Source organism: Pan troglodytes, chromosome 23, assembly GCF_028858775.2.
Source record: "Pan troglodytes isolate AG18354 chromosome 23, NHGRI_mPanTro3-v2.0_pri, whole genome shotgun sequence".
Taxonomy (NCBI): domain Eukaryota; kingdom Metazoa; phylum Chordata; class Mammalia; order Primates; family Hominidae; genus Pan; species Pan troglodytes.
Window position 1 is genome coordinate 54,808,415 of NC_086016.1, and position 23,349 is coordinate 54,831,763.

A 23,349-nucleotide genomic window follows, 5' to 3' on the forward strand; every position below is an offset into this window, starting at 1 on the left:
TATATATTTCCATGTTTATACAGATAGCGGTGTAGATATTTCCATGTTTATACAGACCACGGTGTAGATATTTCCATGTTTATACAGATAGCGGTGCAGATATTTCCATGTTTGTACAGATGGCTGTGTTGATATTTCCATCTATACACAGTTGACCGTGTAGATATTTCCATGTATATACAGATGGCGGCACAGATATTTCTATGGATATGTAGATGGCGGTGTAGATATTTCCATGTATATACAGATAGCGGTGTAGTTATTTCTATGTTTATATAGAGAGCGGTGTAGATATTTCCATGTATGTACACATGGCTTTGTAGATATTTCCATGTTTATACAGATGGCGGTGTAGATATTTCCATGTTTATACAGATGGCGGTGTAGATATTTCCATGTTTATACAGATAATTTTGTAAGTATTTCCATGTTTATACAGATGGCTTTGTAGATATTTCGATGTTTATAGAGATAGCAGTGGAGATATTTCCATGTTTATAGAGATAGCGGTGTAGATATTTCCACGTTTATACTGATTGCGGTGTAGTTTTTTCCATGTTTATAGGGATAGCAGTGTGGATATTTCCATGTTTATACAGATAGTTGTGTAGATATTTCCATGTTTATAGAGATGGCATTGTAGATATTTCCATGTTTATACAGATCACGGTGTAGATATTTCCCTGTTTATGCAAATAGCGGTGTAGTTATTTCCATGTTTATACAGATAGCGGTGTAGATATTTCCTTGTTTATACAAATAGCAGTGTAGATATTTCCATGTTTATACACATCACGGTGTAGATATTTCCTTGTTTATACAAATAGCGGTGTAGTTTTTCCATGTTTATTCAGATAGAGGTGTAGATATTTCCATGTATATACAGATGGCTGTGTAGATATTTCCATGTTTATACAGATGGCTGTGTAGATATTTCCATGTTTATACAGATGACTTGTAGGTAATTCCATGTTTATACAGATGGCGGTGTAGATATTTCCATGTTTATAGAGATAGCTGTGTAGATGTTTCCATGTTTCTACAGATAGCGGTGTAGTTATTTCCATGTTTATACAGATCGCGGTGTAGATATTTCCATGTTTATGCAGATCACGGTGTAGATATTTCCATGTTTCTACAGATAGCGGTGTAGATATTTCCATGTTTATGCAGATCGCTGTGTAGATATTTCCATGCTTATGCAGATCGCGGTGTAGATATTTCCATCTTTATACAGATAGCGGTGTAGTTATTTCCATGCTTATGCAGATCGCGGTGTAGATATTTCCATCTTTATACAGATAGCGGTGTAGATATTTCCATGTTTTTACAGAGATTGGTGTAGGTATTTCCATGTTTACACAGATTGCAGTGTAGGTATTTCCATCTTTCAACAGATGGCATTGTAGATATTTCCGTGTTTATACAGATGGCGGTGTAGATATTTCCATGTTTATATAGATGGTGGGGTAGATATTACCATGTTTATACAGACAGAGGTGTAGATATTTCCAGGTTTATACAGATGGCGGTGTAGATATCTCCATGTTTATAGAGATGGCGGTGTAGATATTTCCATGTTTATACACATATCAGTGTAAATATTTCCATGTTTATACAGATCGCGGTGTAGATATTTCCATGTTTATAGAGATGGCGTGGAAGATATTTCCATGTTTATACAGATCACGGTGTAGTTATTTCCTTGTTTATGCAAATAGCGGTGTAGTTATTTCCATGTTTATACTGATAGCGGTGTAGATATTTCCTTGTTTATACAAATAGCAGTGTAGATATTTCCATGTTTATACAGATCACGGTGTAGGTATTTCCTTGTTTATACAAATAGCGGTGTAGTTATTTCCATGTTTATACAGATAGCGTTGTAGATATTTCCATGTATATACAGATGGCTGTGTAGATATTTCCATGTTTATACAGATGGCTGTGTAGATATTTCCATGTTTATACAGATGCCTTGTAGGTATTTCCATGTTTATACAGTTGGCGGTGTAGATATTTCCATGTTTACAGAGATAGCTGTGTTGATATTTCCATGTTTCTACAGATAGCGGTGTAGACATTTCCATGTTTATGCAGATCACGGTGTAGATATTTCCATGCTTATGCAGATCGCAGTGTAGATATTTCCATCTTTATACAGATAGTGGTGTAGATATTTCCATGTTTATGCAGATCACGGTGTAGATATTTCCATCTTTCTACAGATGGCATTGTAGATATTTCCATGTTTATACAGATGGCGGTGTAGATATTTCCATGTTTATATAGATGGTGGTGTAGATATTACCATGTTTATACAGATAGCGGTGTAGATATTTCCATGTTTATACAGATAGCGGTGTAGATATTTCCATGTTTATAGAGATGGCGGTGTAGATATTTCCATGTTTATACAGATATCGGTGTAAATATTTCCATGTTTATACAGATCACGGTGTAGTTATTTCCATGTTTATAGAGATAGCGGTGTATATATTTCCATGTTTATTCAGATAGCGGTATAGATATTTCCATGTTTATACAGACCACGGTGTAGATATTTCCATGCTTATACAGATAGCGGTGCAGATATTTCCATGTTTGTACAGATTGCGGTGTTGATATTTCCATCTATACACAGATGACCGTGTAGATATTTCCATGTTTATACAGATAACTTTGTAAGTATTTCCATGTTTTTACAGATGGCGGTGTAGATATTTCGATGTTTATACAGATAGCAGTGGAGATATTTCCATGTTTATAGAGATAGCGGTGTAGATATTTCCACGTTTATACTGATCGCGGTGTAGTTATTTCCATGTTTATAGAGATAGCGGTGTGGATATTTCCATGTTTATACAGATACGGGTGTAGATATTTCCATGTTTATAGAGATGGCATTGTAGATATTTCCATGTTTATGCAGATCACGGTGTAGATATTTCCTTGTTTATGCAAATAGCGGTGTAGTTATTTCCATGTTTATACAGATAGCGGTGTAGATATTTCCTTGTTTATACAAATAGCAGTGTAGATATTTCCATGTTTATACAGATCACGGTGTAGGTATTTCCTTGTTTATACAAATAGCGGTGTAGTTATTTCCATGTTTATACAGATAGCGGTGTAGATATTTGCATGTATATACGCATGGCTGTGTAGATATTTCCATGTTTATACAGATGGCTGCGTAGATATTTCCATGTTTATACAGATGACTTGTAGGTATTTCCATGTTTACACAGATGGCGGTGTAGATATTTCCATGTTTATAGAGATAGCTGTGTAGATATTTCCATGTTTCTACAGATAGCGGTGTAGTTATTTCCGTGTTTATACAGATCGCGGTGTAGATAATTCCATCTTTATGCAGATCGCGGTGTAGATATTTCCATGTTTCTACAGATAGCGGTGTAGATATTTCCAGGTTTAGACAGATAGCGGTGTAGATATTTCCGTGTTTATACAGATGGCGGTGTAGATATTTCCATGTTTATACAGATGGCGTTGTAGATATTTCCATGTTTATACAGATATCGTTGTAAATATTTCCATGTTTATACAGATCACGGTGTAGATATTTCCATGTTTATAGAGATGGCGGTGTATATATTTCCATGTTTATACAGATAGCGGTGTAGATATTTCCATGTTTATACAGACCACGGTGTAGATATTTCCATGTTTATACAGATAGCGGTGCAGATATTTCCATGTTTGTACAGATGGCTGTGTTGATATTTCCATCTATACACAGTTGACCGTGTAGATATTTCCATGTATATACAGATGGCGGCACAGATATTTCTATGGATATGTAGATGGCGGTGTAGATATTTCCATGTATATACAGATAGCGGTGTAGTTATTTCTATGTTTATATAGAGAGCGGTGTAGATATTTCCATGTATGTACACATGGCTTTGTAGATATTTCCATGTTTATACAGATGGCGGTGTAGATATTTCCATGTTTATACAGATGGCGGTGTAGATATTTCCATGTTTATACAGATAATTTTGTAAGTATTTCCATGTTTATACAGATGGCTTTGTAGATATTTCGATGTTTATAGAGATAGCAGTGGAGATATTTCCATGTTTATAGAGATAGCGGTGTAGATATTTCCACGTTTATACTCATTGCGGTGTAGTTATTTCCATGTTTATAGGGATAGCAGTGTGGATATTTCCATGTTTATACAGATAGTTGTGTAGATACTTCCATGTTTATAGAGATGGCATTGTAGATATTTCCATGTTTATACAGATCACGGTGTAGATATTTCCCTGTTTATGCAAATAGCGGTGTAGTTATTTCCATGTTTATACAGATAGCGGTGTAGATATTTCCTTGTTTATACAAATAGCAGTGTAGATATTTCCATGTTTATACACATCACGGTGTAGATATTTCCTTGTTTATACAAATAGCGGTGTAGTTTTTCCATGTTTATACAGATAGAGGTGTAGATATTTCCATGTATATACAGATGGCTGTGTAGATATTTACATGTTTATACAGATGGCTGTGTAGATATTTCCATGTTTATACAGATGACTTGTAGGTAATTCCATGTTTATACAGATGGCGGTGTAGATATTTCCATGTTTATAGAGATAGCTGTGTAGATGTTTCCATGTTTCTACAGATAGCGGTGTAGTTATTTCCATGTTTATACAGATCGCGGTGTAGATATTTCCATGTTTATGCAGATCACGGTGTAGATATTTCCATGTTTCTACAGATAGCGGTGTAGATATTTCCATGTTTATGCAGATCGCGGTGTAGATATTTCCATGCTTATGCAGATCGCGGTGTAGATATTTCCATCTTTATACAGATAGCGGTGTAGATATTTCCATGTTTTTACAGAGATTGGTGTAGTTATTTCCATGTTTACACAGATTGCAGTGTAGGTATTTCCATCTTTCAACAGATGGCATTGTAGATATTTCCGTGTTTATACAGATGGCGGTGTAGATATTTCCATGTTTATATAGATGGTGGGGTAGATATTACCATGTTTATACAGATAGCGGTGTAGATATTTCCAGGTTTATACAGACAGCGGTGTAGATATTTCCAGGTTTATACAGATGGCGGTGTAGATATCTCCATGTTTATAGAGATGGCGGTGTAGATATTTCCATGTTTATACACATATCAGTGTAAATATTTCCATGTTTATACAGATCGCGGTGTAGATATTTCCATGTTTATAGAGATGGCGTGGAAGATATTTCCATGTTTATACAGATCACGGTGTAGTTATTTCCTTGTTTATGCAAATAGCGGTGTAGTTATTTCCATGTTTATACTGATAGCGGTGTAGATATTTCCTTGTTTATACAAATAGCAGTGTAGATATTTCCATGTTTATACAGATCACGGTGTAGGTATTTCCTTGTTTATACAAATAGCGGTGTAGTTATTTCCATGTTTTTACAGATAGCGTTGTAGATATTTCCATGTATATACAGATGGCTGTGTAGATATTTCCATGTTTATACAGATGCCTTGTAGGTATTTCCATGTTTATACAGTTGGCGGTGTAGATATTTCCATGTTTACAGAGATAGCTGTGTTGATATTTCCATGTTTCTACAGATAGCGGTGTAGATATTTCCATGTTTATGCAGATCACGGTGTAGATATTTCCATGCTTATGCAGATCGCAGTGTAGATATTTCCATCTTTATACAGATAGTGGTGTAGATATTTCCATGTTTATGCAGATCACGGTGTAGATATTTCCATCTTTCTACAGATGGCATTGTAGATATTTCCATGTTTATACAGATGGCGGTGTAGATATTTCCATGTTTATATAGATGGTGGTGTAGATATTACCATGTTTATACAGATAGCGGTGTAGATATTTCCAGGTTTATACAGATAGCGGTGTAGATATTTCCATGTTTATACAGATAGCGGTGTAGATATTTCCATGTTTATAGAGATGGCGGTGTAGATATTTCCATGTTTATACAGATATCGGTGTAAATATTTCCATGTTTATACAGATCACGGTGTAGTTATTTCCATGTTTATAGAGATAGCGGTGTATATATTTCCATGTTTATTCAGATAGCGGTATAGATATTTCCATGTTTATACAGACCACGGTGTAGATATTTCCATGCTTATACAGATAGCGGTGCAGATATTTCCATGTTTGTAAAGATTGCGGTGTTGATATTTCCATCTATACACAGATGACCGTGTAGATATTTCCATGTTTATACAGATAACTTTGTAACTATTTCCATGTTTATACAGATGGCGGTGTAGATATTTCGATGTTAATACAGATAGCAGTGGAGATATTTCCATGTTTATAGAGATAGCGGTGTAGATATTTCCACGTTTATACTGATCGCGGTGTAGTTATTTCCATGTTTATAGAGATAGCGGTGTGGATATTTCCATGTTTATACAGATACGGGTGTAGATATTTCCATGTATATAGAGATGGCATTGTAGATATTTCCATGTTTATGCAGATCACGGTGTAGATATTTCCTTGTTTATGCAAATAGCGGTGTAGTTATTTCCATGTTTATACAGATAGCGGTGTAGATATTTCCTTGTTTATACAAATAGCAGTGTAGATATTTCCATGTTTATACAGATCACGGTGTAGGTATTTCCTTGTTTATACAAATAGCGGTGTAGTTATTTCCATGTTTATACAGATAGCGGTGTAGATATTTGCATGTATATACAGATGGCTGTGTAGATATTTCCATGTTTATACAGATGGCTGGGTAGATATTTCCATGTTTATACAGATGACTTGTAGGTATTTCCATGTTTACACAGATGGCGGTGTAGATATTTCCATGTTTATAGAGATAGCTGTGTAGATATTTCCATGTTTCTACAGATAGCGGTGTAGTTATTTCCGTGTTTATAGAGATCGCGGTGTAGATAATTCCATCTTTATGCAGATCGCGGTGTAGATATTTCCATGTTTCTACAGATAGCGGTGTAGATATTTCCAGGTTTAGACAGATAGCGGTGTAGATATTTCCGTGTTTATACAGATGGCGGTGTAGATATTTCCATGTTTATAGAGATGGCGTTGTAGATATTTCCATGTTTATACAGATATCGTTGTAAATATTTCCATGTTTATACAGATCACGGTGTAGATATTTCCATGTTTATAGAGATAGCGGTGTATATATTTCCATGTTTATACAGATAGCGGTGTAGATATTTCCATGTTTATACAGACCACGGTGTAGATATTTCCATGTTTATACAGATAGCGGTGCAGATATTTCCATGTTTGTACAGATGGCTGTGTTGATATTTCCATCTATACACAGTTGACCGTGTAGATATTTCCATGTTTATACAGATGGCGGCACAGATATTTCTATGGATATGTAGATGGCGGTGTAGATATTTCCATGTATATACAGATAGCGGTGTAGTTATTTCTATGTTTATATAGAGAGCGGTGTAGATATTTCCATGTATGTACACATGGCTTTGTAGATATTTCCATGTTTATACAGATGGCGGTGTAGATATTTCCATGTTTATACAGATAACTTTGTAAGTATTTCCATGTTTATACAGATGGCTTTGTAGATATTTCGATGTTTATAGAGATAGCAGTGGAGATATTTCCATGTTTATAGAGATAGCGGTGTAGATATTTCCACGTTTATACTGATCGCGGTGTAGTTATTTCCATGTTTATAGAGATAGCGGTGTGGATATTTCCATGTTTATACAGATAGTGGTGTAGATATTTCCATGTTTATAGAGATGGCGTTGTAGATATTTCCATGTTTATACAGATCACGGTGTAGATATTTCCTTGTTTATGCAAATAGCGGTGTAGTTATTTCCATGTTTATACAGATAGCGGTGTAGATATTTCCTTGTTTATACAAATAGCAGTGTAGATATTTCCATGTTTATACAGATCACGGTGTAGATATTTCCTTGTTTATACAAATAGCCGTGTAGTTATTTCCACGTTTATACAGATAGCGGTGTAGATATTTCCATGTATATACAGATGGCTGTGTAGATATTTCCATGTTTATACAGATGGCTGTGTAGATATTTCCATGTTTATACAGATGACTTGTAGGTATTTCCATGTTTATACAGATGGCGGTGTAGATATTTCCATGTTTACAGAGATAGCTGTGTAGATATTTCCATGTTTCTACAGATAGCGGTGTAGATATTTCCAAGTTTATGCAGATCGCGGTGTAGATATTTCCATGCTTATGCAGATCGTGGTGTAGATATTTCCATCTTTATACAGATAGCGGTGTAGATATTTCCATGTTTTTACAGATATTGGTGTAGGTATTTCCATGTTTACACAGATTGCAGTGTAGATATTTCCATCTTTCTACAGATGGCATTGTAGATATTTCCATGTTTATACAGATGGCGGTGTAGATATTTCCATGTTTATATAGATGGTGGAGTAGATATTACCATGTTTATACAGATAGCGGTGTAGATATTTCCAGGTTTATACAGATAGCGGTGTAGATATTTCCAGGTTTATACAGATAGCGGTGTAGATATTTCCAGGTTTATACAGATAGCGGTGTAGATATTTCCATGTTTATACAGACCACGGTGTTAATATTTCCATGTTTATACAGATAGCGGTGCAGATATTTCCATGTTTGTACAGATGGCGGTGTTGATATTTCCATCTATACACAGATGACCGTGTAGATATTTCCATGTTTATACAGATGGCGGCGCAGGCATTTCTATGCATATGTAGATGGCGGTGTAGATATTTCCATGTATATACAGATAGCAGTGTAGTTATTTCTATGTTTATATAGAGAGCGGTGTAGATATTTCCATGTATGTACACATGGCTGTGTAGATATTTCCATGTTTATACAGATAACTTTGTAAGTATTTCCATGTTTATACAGATGGTGGTGTAGATATTTCGATGTTTATAAAGATAGCAGTGGAGATATTTCCATGTTTATAGAGATAGCGGTGTAGATATTTCCACGTTTATACTGATTGCGGTGTAGTTATTTCCATGTTTATAGGGATAGCAGTGTGGATATTTCCATGTTTATACAGATAGTTGTGTAGATATTTCCATGTTTATAGAGATGGCATTGTAGATATTTCCATGTTTATACAGATCACGGTGTAGATATTTCCCTGTTTATGCAAATAGCGGTGTAGTTATTTCCATGTTTATACAGATAGCGGTGTAGATATTTCCTTGTTTATACAAATAGCAGTGTAGATATTTCCATGTTTATACACATCACGGTGTAGATATTTCCTTGTTTATACAAATAGCGGTGTAGTTTTTCCATGTTTATACAGATAGAGGTGTAGATATTTCCATGTATATACAGATGGCTGTGTAGATATTTCCATGTTTATACAGATGGCTGTGTAGATATTTCCATGTTTATACAGATGACTTGTAGGTAATTCCATGTTTATACAGATGGCGGTGTAGATATTTCCATGTTTATAGAGATAGCTGTGTAGATGTTTCCATGTTTCTACAGATAGCGGTGTAGTTATTTCCATGTTTATACAGATCGCGGTGTAGATATTTCCATGTTTATAGAGATAGCTGTGTAGATGTTTCCATGTTTCTACAGATAGCGGTGTAGTTATTTCCATGTTTATACAGATCGCGGTGTAGATATTTCCATGTTTATGCAGATCACGGTGTAGATATTTCCATGTTTCTTCAGATAGCGGTGTAGATATTTCCATGTTTATGCAGATCGCGGTGTAGATATTTCCATGCTTATGCAGATCGCGGTGTAGATATTTCCATCTTTATACAGATAGCGGTGTAGATATTTCCATGTTTTTACAGAGATTGGTGTAGGTATTTCCATGTTTACACAGATTGCAGTGTAGGTATTTCCAACTTTCTACAGATGGCATTGTAGATATTTCCGTGTTTATACAGATGGCGGTGTAGATATTTCCATGTTTATATAGATGGTGGGGTAGATATTACCATGTTTATACAGATAGCGGTGTAGATATTTCCAAGTTTATACAGACAGCGGTGTAGATATTTCCAGGTTTATACAGATGGCGGTGTAGATATCTCCATGTTTATAGAGATGGCGGTGTAGATATTTCCATGTTTATACACATATCAGTGTAAATATTTCCATGTTTATACAGATCGCGGTGTAGATATTTCCATGTTTATAGAGATGGCGTGGAAGATATTTCCATGTTTATACAGATCACGGTGTAGTTATTTCCTTGTTTATGCAAATAGCCGTGTAGTTATTTCCATGTTTATACTGATAGCGGTGTAGATATTTCCTTGTTTATACAAATAGCAGTGTAGATATTTCCATGTTTATACAGATCACGGTGTAGGTATTTCCTTGTTTATACAAATAGCGGTGTAGTTATTTCCATGTTTATACAGATAGCGTTGTAGATATTTCCATGTATATACAGATGGCTGTGTAGATATTTCCATGTTTATACAGATGGCTGTGTAGATATTTCCATGTTTATACAGATGCCTTGTAGGTATTTCCATGTTTATACAGTTGGCGGTGTAGATATTTCCATGTTTACAGAGATAGCTGTGTTGATATTTCCATGTTTCTACAGATAGCGGTGTAGATATTTCCATGTTTATGCAGATCACGGTGTAGATATTTCCATGCTTATGCAGATCGCAGTGTAGATATTTCCATCTTTATACAGATAGTGGTGTAGATATTTCCATGTTTATGCAGATCACGGTGTAGATATTTCCATGCTTATGCAGATCGCAGTGTAGATATTTCCATCTTTATACAGATAGTGGTGTAGATATTTCCATGTTTATACAGATGGCGGTGTAGATATTTCCATGTTTATATAGATGGTGGTGTAGATATTACAATGTTTATACAGATAGCGGTGTAGATATTTCCAGGTTTATACAGATAGCGGTGTAGATATTTCCATGTTTATACAGATAGCGGTGTAGATATTTCCATGTTTATAGAGATGGCGGTGTAGATATTTCCATGTTTTACAGATATCGGTGTAAATATTTCCATGTTTATACAGATCACGGTGTAGTTATTTCCATGTTTATAGAGATAGCGGTGTATATATTTCCATGTTTATTCAGATAGCGGTATAGATATTTCCATGTTTATACAGACCACGGTGTAGATATTTCCAGGCTTATACAGATAGCGGTGCAGATATTTCCATGTTTGTACAGATGGCGGTGTTGATATTTCCATCTATACACAGATGACCGTGTAGATATTTCCATGTTTATACAGATGGCGGCGCAGGCATTTCTATGGATATGTAGATGGCGGTGTAGATATTTCCATGTATATACAGATAGCAGTGTAGTTATTTCTATGTTTATATAGAGAGCGGTGTAGATATTTCCACGTATGTACACATGGCTGTGTAGATATTTCCATGTTTATACAGATAACTTTGTAAATATTTCCATGTTTATACAGATGGTGGTGTAGATATTTCGATGTTTATAAAGATAGCAGTGGAGATATTTCCATGTTTATAGAGATAGCGGTGTAGATATTTCCACGTTTATACTGATTGCGGTGTAGTTATTTCCATGTTTATAGGGATAGCAGTGTGGATATTTCCATGTTTATACAGATAGTTGTGTAGATATTTCCATGTTTATAGAGATGGCATTGTAGATATTTCCATGTTTATACAGATCACGGTGTAGATATTTCCCTGTTTATGCAAATAGCGGTGTAGTTATTTCCATGTTTATAGAGATAGCGGTGTAGATATTTCCTTGTTTATACAAATAGCAGTGTAGATATTTCCATGTTTATACACATCACGGTGTAGATATTTCCTTGTTTATACAAATAGCGGTGTAGTTTTTCCATGTTTATACAGATAGAGGTGTAGATATTTCCATGTATATACAGATGGCTGTGTAGATATTTCCATGTTTATACAGATGGCTGTGTAGATATTTCCATGTTTACACAGATGACTTGTAGGTAATTCCATGTTTATACAGATGGCGGTGTAGATATTTCCATGTTTATAGAGATAGCTGTGTAGATGTTTCCATGTTTCTACAGATAGCGGTGTAGTTATTTCCATGTTTATACAGATCGCGGTGTAGATATTTCCATGTTTATGCAGATCACGGTGTAGATATTTCCATGTTTCTACAGATAGCGGTGTAGATATTTCCATGTTTATGCAGATCGCGGTGTAGATATTTCCATGCTTATGCAGATCGCGGTGTAGATATTTCCATCTTTATACAGATAGCGGTGTAGATATTTCCATGTTTTTACAGAGATTGGTGTAGGTATTTCCATGTTTACACAGATTGCAGTGTAGGTATTTCCATCTTTCTACAGATGGCACTGTAGATATTTCCGTGTTTATACAGATGGCGGTGTAGATATTTCCATGTTTATATAGATGGTGGGGTAGATATTACCATGTTTATACAGATAGCGGTGTAGATATTTCCAGGTTTACACAGACAGCGGTGTAGATATTTCCAGGTTTATACAGATGGCGGTGAAGATATCTCCATGTTTATAGAGATGGCGGTGTAGATATTTCCATGTTTATACACATATCAGTGTAAATATTTCCATGTTTATACAGATCGCGGTGTAGATATTTCCAGGTTTATAGAGATAGCAATGTATATATTTCCATGTTTATACAGATAGCGGTGTAGATATTTCCATGTTTATACAGACCACAGTGTAGATATTTCCATGCTTATACAGATAGCGGTGCAGATATTTCCATGTTTGTACAGATGGCGGTGTTGATACTTCCATCTATACACAGATGACCGTGTACATATTTCCATGTTTATAAAGATGGCGGCGCAGATATTTCAATGGATATGTAGTTCGCAGTGTAGATATTTCCATGTATGTACACATGGCTGTGTGGATATATCCATGTTTATACAGATGGCGGTGTAGATATTTCCATGTTTATACAGATAACATTGTCAGTATTTCCATGTTTATACAGATGGCGGTGTAGATATTTCGATGTTTATAGAGATAGCAGTGGAGATATTTCCATGCTTATGCAGATCGCGGTGTAGATATTTCCATCTTTATACAGATAGCGGTGTAGATATTTCCATGTTTTTACAGATATTGGTGTAGGTATTTCCATGCTTACACAGATTGCAGTGTAGATATTTCCATCTTTCTACAGATGGCATTGTAGATATTTCCATGTTTATACAGATGGCAGTGTAGATGTTTCCATGTTTATATAGATGGTGGAGTAGATATTTCCATGTTTATACAGATAGCGGTGTAGATATTTCCGGGTTTATACAGATGGCGGTGTAGATATTTCCATGCTTATAGAGATGGCGGTGTAGATATTTCCATGTTTTTACAGATATCGGTGTAAATATTTCCATGTTTATACAGATCACGGTGTAGATATTTCCATGTTTATAGAGATAGCGGTGTATATATTTCCATGTTTATACAGATAGCGGTGTAGATATTTCCATGTTTATACAGACCACGGTGTAGATATTTCCATGTTTATACAGATAGCGGTGCAGATATTTCCATGTTTGTACAGATGGCGGTGTTGATATTTCCATCTATACACAGATGACCGTGTAGATATTTCCATGTTTATACAGATGGCGGCGCAGATATTTCTATGGATATGTAGTTGGCGGTGTAGATATTTCCATGTATATACAGATAGCGGTGTAGTTATTTCCACGTTTATATAGAGAGCAGTGTAGATATTTCCATGTATGTACACATGGCTGTGTAGATCTTTCCATGTTTATACAGATGGCGGTGTAGATATTTCCATGTTTATACAGATAAATTTGTAAGTATTTCCATGTTTATAAAGATGGCGGTGTAGATATTTCGATGTTTATAGAGATAGCATTGGAGATATTTCCATGTTTATAGAGATAGCGGTGTAGATATTTCCACGTTTATACTGATCGCGGTGTAGTTATTTCCATGTTTATAGCGATAGCGGTGTGTATATTTTAATGTTTATACAGATATGGGTGTGGATATTTCCATGTTTATAGAGATGGCGTTGTAGATATTTCCATGTTTATGCAGATCACGGTGTATATATTTCCTTGTTTATGCAAATAGCGGTGTAGTTATTTCCATGTTTATACAGATAGCGGTGTAGATATTTCCTTGTTTATACAAATAGCAGTGTAGATATTTCCATGTTTATACAGATCGCGGTGTAGATATTTCCTTGTTTATACAAATAGCGGTGTAGTTATTTCCATGTTTATACAGATAGCGGTGAAGATATTTCCATGTATATACAGATGGCTGTGTAGATATTTCCATGTTTATACAGATGGCTGTATAGATATTTCCATGTTTATACAGATGACTTGTAGTTATTTCCATGTTTATGCAGATGGCCGTGTAGATATTTCCATGTTTATAGAGATAGCTGTGTAGATATTTCCATGTTTCTACAGATAGCGGTGTAGTTATTTCCATGTTTATGCAGATCGCAGTGTAGATATTTCCATGTTTATGCAGATCGCGCTGTAGATATTTCCATGTTTCTAAAGATAGCGGTGTAGATATTTCCATGTTTATCCAGATCGCGGTGTAGATATTTCCATGCTTATGCAGATCGCGGTGTAGATATTTCCATCTTTATACAGATAGCGGTGTAGATATTTCCATGTTTTTACAGAGATTGGTGTAGGTATTTCCATGTTTACACAGATTGCAGTGTAGATATTTCCATCTTTCTACAGATGGCATTGTAGATATTTCCGTGTTTATACAGATGGTGGTGTAGATATTTCCATGTTTATATAGATGGTGGGGTAGATATTACCATGTTTATACAGATAGCGGTGTAGATATTTCCAGGTTTATACAGATAGCGGTGTAGATATTTCCAGGTTTATACAAATGGCGGTGTAGATATCTCCATGTTTATAGAGATGGCGGTGTAGATATTTCCATGTTTATACACATATCAGTGTAAATATTTCCATGTTTATACAGATCGCGGTGTAGATATTTCCATGTTTATAGAGATAGCAGTGTATATATTTCCATGTTTATACAGATAGCGGTGTAGATATTTCCATGTTTATACAGACCACGGTGTAGATATTTCCATGCTTATACAGATAGCGGTGCAGATATTTCCATGTTTGTACAGATGGCGGTGTTGATACTTCCATCTATACACAGATGACCGTGTACATATTTCCATGTTTATAAAGATGGCGGCGCAGATATTTCAATTGATATGTAGTTGGCAGTGTAGATATTTTCATGTATGTACACATGGCTGTGTAGATATATCCATGTTTATACAGATGGCGGTGTAGATATTTCCATGTTTATACAGATAACTTTGTCAGTATTTCCATGTTTATACAGATGGCGGTGTAGATATTTCGATGTTTATAGAGATAGCAGTGGAGATATTTCCATGTTTATAGAGATAGCGGTGTAGATATTTCCACGTTTATACTGATCGCGGTATAGTTAATTCCATGTTGATAGAGATAGCGGTGTGGATATTTCCATGTTTATACAGATAGGGGAGTAGATATTTCCATGTTTATAGAGATGGCGTTGTAGATATTTCCATGTTTATGCAGATCACGGTGTAGATATTTCCTTGTTTATGCAAATAGCGGTGTAGTTATTTCCATGTTTATACAGATAGTGGTGTAGTTATTTCCTTGTTTATACAAATAGCAGTGTAGATATTTCCATGTTTATACAGATCACGGTGTAGATATTTCCTTGTTTATACAAATAGCGGTGTAGTTATTTCCATGTTTATACAGATAGCGGTGTAGATATTTGCATGTATATACAGATGGCTGTGTAGATATTTCCGTGTTTATACAGATGGCTGTGTAGATATTTCCATGTTTATACAGATGACTTGTAGGTATTTCCATGTTTATACAGATGGCGGTGTAGATATTTCCATGTTTATAGACATAGCTGTGTAGATATTTCCTTGTTTCTACAGATAGCGGTGTAGTTATTTCCATGTTTATACAGATCGCGGTGTAGATATTTCCATGTTTATAGAGATAGCGGTGTGGATATTTCCATGTTTATACAGATAGGGGTGTAGATATTTCCATGTTTATAGAGATGGCGTTGTAGATATTTCCATGTTTATACAGATCACGGTGTAGATATTTCCTTGTTTATGCAAATAGCGGTGTGGTTATTTCCATGTTTATACTGATAGCGGTGTAGATATTTCCTTGTTTATACAAATAGCAGTGTAGATATTTCCATGTTTATACAGATCACGGTGCAGATATTTCCTTGTTTATGCAAATAGCGGTGTAGTTATTTCCATGTTTATACAGATAGCAGTGTAGATATTTCCATGTATACACAGATGGCTGTGTAGATATTTCCATGTTTATACAGATGGCTGTGTAGATATTTCCATGTTTATACAGATGACTTGTAGGTATTTCCATGTTTATACAGATGGCGGTGTAGATATTTCCATGTTTACAGAGATAGCTCTGTAGATATTTCCATGTTTCTACAGATAGCGTTGTAGATATTTCCAAGTTTATGCAGATCGCGGTGTAGATATTTCCATGCTTATGCAGATCGCGGTGTAGATATTTCCATCTTTATACAGATAGCGGTGTAGATATTTCCATGTATTTACAGATATTGGTGTAGGTATTTCCATGTTTACACAGATTGCAGTGTAGATATTTCCATCTTTCTACAGATGGCATTGTAGATATTTCCATGTTTATACAGATGGCAGTGTAGATATTTCCATGTTTATATAGATGGTGGAGTAGATATTACCATGTTTATACAGATAGCGATGTAGATATTTCCAGGTTCATACAGATAGCGGTGTAGATATTTCCGGGTTTATACAGATGGCGGTGTAGATATTTCCATGTTTATAAAGATGGCGGTGTAGATATTTCCATGTTTATACAGATATCGGTGTAAATATTTCCATGTTTATACAGATCATGCTGTAGATATTTCCATGTTTATAGAGATAGCGGTGTATATATTTCCATGTTTATACAGATAGCGGTGTAGATATTTCCATGTTTATACAGACCACGGTGTAGATATTTCCATGTTTATACAGATAGCGGTGCAGATATTTCCATGTTTGTACAGATGGCGGTGTTGACATTTCCATCTATACACAGATGACCGTGTAGGTATTTCCATGTTTATACACATGGCTTTGCAGATATTTCTATGGATATGTAGACGGCGGTGTAGATATTTCCATGTATATACAGATAGCGGTGTAGTTATTTCTATGTTTATATAGAGATCGGTGTAGATATTTCCATGTATGTACACATGGCTGTGTAGATATTACCATGTTTATACAGATGGCGATTTGATATTTCCATGTTTATACAGATAACTTTGTAAGTATTTCCACGTTTATACAGATGGCGGTGTAGATATTTCGATGTTTATAGAGATAGCAGTGGAGATATTTCCATGTTTATAGAGATAGCGGTGTAGATATTTCCACGTTTATACTGATCGCGGTGCAGTTATTTCCATGTTTATAGAGATAGCGGTGTGCATATTTCCATGTTTATACAGATAGCGGTGTAGATATTTCCATGTTTATAGAGATGTCGTTGTAGATATTTCCATGTTTATACAGATCACGGTGTAGATATTTCCTTGTTTATGCAAATAGCGGTGTAGTTATTTCCATGTTTATACAGATAGCTGTGTAGATATTTCCTTGTTTATACAAATAGCGGTGTAGTTATTTCCATGTTTATACAGATAGCGGTGTAGATATTTCCATGTATGTACACATGGCTGTGTAGATATTTCCATGTTTATACAGATGGCGGTGTAGATATTTCCATGTTTATACAGATAACTTTGTAAGAATTTCCATGTTTATACACATGGCGGTGTAGATATTTCGATGTTTATAGAGATAGCAGTGGAGATATTTCCATGTTTATAGAGATAGCGGTGGAGATATTTCCACGTTTATACTGATCGCGGTGTAGTTATTTCCATGTTTATAGACTTAGCGGTGTGGATATTTCCATGTTTATACAGATAGTGGTATAGATATTTCCATGTTTATAGAGATGGCGTTGTAGATATTTCCATGTTTATACAGATCACGGTGTAGATATTTCCTTGTTTATGCAAATAGCGGTGTAGTTATTTCCATGTTTATACAGATAGCGGTGTAGATATTTCCATGTTTATAAAAATAGCAGTGTAGATATTTCCATGTTTATACAGATCACGGTGTAGATATTTCCTTGTTTATACAAATAGCGGAGTAGATATTTCCATGTTTATACAGATAGCGGTGTAGATATTTCCATGTTTATGCAGATCGCGGTGTAGATATTTCCATCTTTATACAGATAGCGGTGTAGATATTTCCATGTTTTTACAGATATTGGTGTAGCTATTTCCATGTTTACACAGATTGCAGTGTACATATTTCCATCTTTCTACAGATGGCATTGTAGATATTTCCATGTTTATACAGATGGCGGTGTAGATATTTCCATGTTTATATAGATGGTGGTGTAGATATTACCGTGTTTATACAGATAGCGGTGTAGATATTTCCAGGTTTATACAGACAGCGGTGTAGATATTTCCATGTTTATACAGATGGCGGTGTAGATATCTCCATGTTTATAGAGATGGCGGTGTAGATATTTCCATGTTTATAGAGATAGCAGTGGAGATATTTCCATGTTTATAGAGATAGCGGTGTAGATATTTCCACGTTTATACTGATCGCGGTGTAGTTATTTCCATGTTTATAGAGATAGCGGTGTGGATATTTCCATGTTTATACAGATAGGGGTGTAGATATTTCCACGTTTATAGAGATGGCGTTGTAGATATTTCCATGTTTATGCAGATCACGGTGTAGATATTTCCTTGTTTATGCAAATAGCGGTGTAGTTATTTCCATGTTTATACAGATAGCGGTGTAGATATTTCCTTGTTTATACAAATAGCAGCGTAGATATTTCCATGTTTATACAGATCACGGTGTAGGTATTTCCTTGTTTATACAAATAGCGGTGTAGTTATTTCCATGTTTATACCGATAGCGGTGTAGATATTTGCATGTATATACAGATGGCTGTGTAGGTATTTCCATGTTTATACAGATGGCTGTGTAGATATTTCCATGTTTATACAGATGACTTGTAGGTATTTCCATGTTTATACAGATGGCGGAGTAGATATTTCCATGTTTATAGAGATAGCTCTGTAGAGATTTCCATGTTTCTACAGATAGCGGTGTAGTTATTTCCGTGTTTATACAGATCGCGTTGTAGATAATTCCATGTTTATGCAGATCGCGGTGTAGATATTTCCATGTTTCTACAGATAGCAGTGTAGATATTTCCATGTTTATGCAGATCGCGGTGTAGATATTTCCATGCTTATGCAGATCGCGGTGTATATATTTTCATCTTTATACAGATAACGGTGTAGATATTTCCATGTTTTTACAGATATTGTTGAAGGTATTTCCATGTTTACACAGATTGCAGTGTAGATATTTCCATCTTTCTACAGATGGCGTCGTAGTTATTTCCGTGTTTATACAGATGGCGGTGTTGATATTTCCATGTTTATATAGATGGTGGTGTAGATATTACCATGTTTATACAGATAGCGGTGTAGAAATTTCCAGGTTTATACAGATATCGGTGTAGATATTTCCAGGTTTATACAGATGGCGGTGTAGATATTTCCATGTTTATAGAGATGGCAGTGTAGATATTTCCATGTTTATACAGATATCGGTGTAAATATTTCCATGTTTATACAGATCACGGTGTAGATATTTCCATGTTTATAGAGATAGCGGTGTATATATTTCCATGTTTATACAGATAGCGGTGTAGATATTTCCATGTTTATACAGACCACGGTGTAGATATTTCCATGTTTATACAGATTGCGGTGTAGATATTTCCATGTTTTTACAGATATTGGTGTAGATATTTCCATGTTTACACAGATTGCAGTGTAGATATCTCCATCTTTCTACAGATGGCATTGTAGGTATTTCCATGTTTATACACATGGCGGTGTAGATATTTCCATGTTTATATAGATTGTGGTGTAGATATTACCATGTTTATACAGATAGCGATGTAGATATTTCCCGGTTTATACAGATAGCGGTGTAGATATTTCCATGTTTATACAGATGGCGGTGTAGATATTTCCATGTTTATAGAGATGGCGGTGTAGATATTTCCAGGTTTATGCAGATATCGGTGTAAATATTTCCATGTTTATACAGATCACGGTTTATATATTTCCATGTTTATAGAGATAGCGGTGTATATATTTCCATGTTTATACAGATAGTGGTGTAGTTATTTCCATGTTTATACAGACCACGGTGTAGATATTTCCATGTTTATACAGATAGCGGTGCAGATATTTCCATGTTTGTACAGATTGCGGTGTTGATATTTCCATCTATACACAGATGACCGTGTAGATATTTCCATGTTTATATAGATGGTGGCGCAGATATTTCTATGGATATGTGGATGGCGGTGTAGATATTTCCATGTATATACAGATAGCGGTGTAGTTATTTCCATGTTTATATAGAAAGCGGTGTAGATATTTCCATGTATGTACACATGGCTGTGTAGATATTTCCATGTTTATACAGATGGCGGTGTAGATATTTCCATGTTTATACAGATAACTTTGTAAGAATTTTCATGTTTATACAGATGGCGGTGTAGATATTTCGATGTTTATAGAGATAGCAGTGGAGATATTTCCATGTTTATAGAGATAGCGGTGTAGATATTTCCACGTTTATACAGATCGTGGTGTAGTTATTTCCATGTTTATAGAGATAGCAGTGTGGATATTTCCATGTTTATACAGATAGGGTTGTAGATATTTCCATGTTTATAGAGATGGCGTTGTAGATATTTCCATGTTTATACAGATCACGGTGTAGATATTTCCTTGTTTATGCAAATAGCGGTGTAGTTATTTCCACGTTTATACAGATCACGGTGTAGATATTTCCTTGTTTATACAAATAGCGGTGTATATATTTCCATGTTTATACAGACAGCGGTGTAGATATTTCCATGTTTATACAGACCACGGTGTAGATATTTCCATGTTTATACAGATAGCGGTGCAGATATTTCCATGTTTGTACAGATTGCGGTGTTGATATTTCCATCTATACACAGATGACCGTGTAGATATTTCCATGTTTATACAGATGGCGGCGCAGATATTTCTATGGATATGTAGATGGCGGTGTAGATATTTCCATGTATATACAGATAGCGGAGTAGTTATTTCCATGTTTATATAGAGAGCGGTGTAGATATTTCCATATATGTACACATGGCTGTGTAGATATTTCCATGTTTATGCAGATGGCGGTGTAGATATTTCCATGTTTATACAGATAACTTTGTAAGTATTTCCATGTTTATACAGATGGCGGTGTAGATATTTCGATGTTTATAGAGAAAACAGTGGAGATATTTCCATGTTTATAGAGATAGCGGTGTAGATATTTCCACGTTTATACTGATCGCGGTGTAGTTATTTCCATGTTTATAGAGATAGCGGTGTGGATATTTCCATGTTTATACACATAGGAGTGTAGATATTTCCATGTTTATAGAGATGGTGTTGTAGATATTTCCATGTTTATACAGATCACGGTGTAGATATTTCCTTGTTTTTGCAAATAGCGGTGTAGTTATTTCCATGTTTATAGAGATGGCGTTGTAGATATTTCCATGTTTATACAGATCACGGTGTAGATATTTCCTTGTTTATGCAAATAGCGGTGTAGTTATTTCCATGTTTATACAGATAGCGGTGTAGAAATTTCCTTGTTTATACAAATAGCAGTGTAGATATTTCCATGTTTATACAAATCACGGTGTAGATATTTCCTTGTTTATACTAATAGCGGTGTAGTTATTTCCATGTTTATACAGATAGCGGTGTAGATATTTCCATGTATATACAGATGGCTGTGTAGATATTTCCATGTTTATACAGATGGCTGTGTAGATATTTCCATGTTTATACAGATGACTTGTAGGTATTTCCATGTTTATACAGATGGCAGTGTAGATATTTCCATGTTTATAGAGATAGCTGTGTAGATATTTCCATGTTTATACAGATGGTGGTGTAGATATTTCCATGTTTATACAGATAACTTTGTAAGAATTTGCATGTTTATACAGATGGCGGTGTAGATATTTCGATGTTTATACAGATAGCAGTGGAGATATTTCCGTGTTTACAGAGATAGCTGTGTAGATATTTCCACATTTATACTGATCGCGGTGTAGTTATTTCCATGTTTATAGAGATAGCAGTGTAGATATTTCCATGTTTCTACAGATAGCGGTGTAGATATTTCCATGTCTATGCAGATAGCGGTGTAGATATTTCCATGCTTATGCAGATCTTGGTGTAGATATTTCCATCTTTATACAGATAGCGGTGTAGATATTTCCATGTTTTTACTGATATTGGTGTAGGTATTTCCATGTTTACACAGATTGCAGTGTAGATATTTCCATCTTTCTACAGATGGCATTGTAGATATTTCCATGTTTATACAGATGGCGGTGTAGATATTTCCATGTTTATATAGATGGTGGTGTAGATATTACCATGTTTATACAGATAGCGGTGTAGATATTTCCAGGTTTATACAGATAGCGGTGTAGATATTTCCATGTTTATACAGATGGCGGTGTAGATATTTCCATGTTTATAGAGATGGCGGTGTAGATATTTCCATGTTTATACAGATATCGGTGTAAATATTTCCATGTTTATACAGATCACGGTGTAGATATTTCCATGTTTATAGAAATAGCGGTGTATATATTTCCATGTTTATACAGATAGCGGTGTAGATATTTCCATGTTTATACAGACCACGGTGTAGATATTTCCATGTTTATACAGATAGCGGTGTAGATATTTCCATGTTTATGCAGATGACTTGTAGGTATTTCCATGTTTATAGAGATGGCGTTGTAGTTATTTCCATGTTTATAGAGATAGCTGCGTAGATATTTCCATGTTTCTACAGACAGCGGTGTAGATATTTCCATGTTTATACAGATCGCGGTGTAGATATTTCCATGTTTGTGCAGATCGCGGTGTAGATACTTCCATGTTTCTACAGATAGCGGTGTAGATATTTCCATGTTTATACAGATCGCGGTGTAGATATTTCCATGTTTATGCAGATCGCGGTGTAGATATTTCC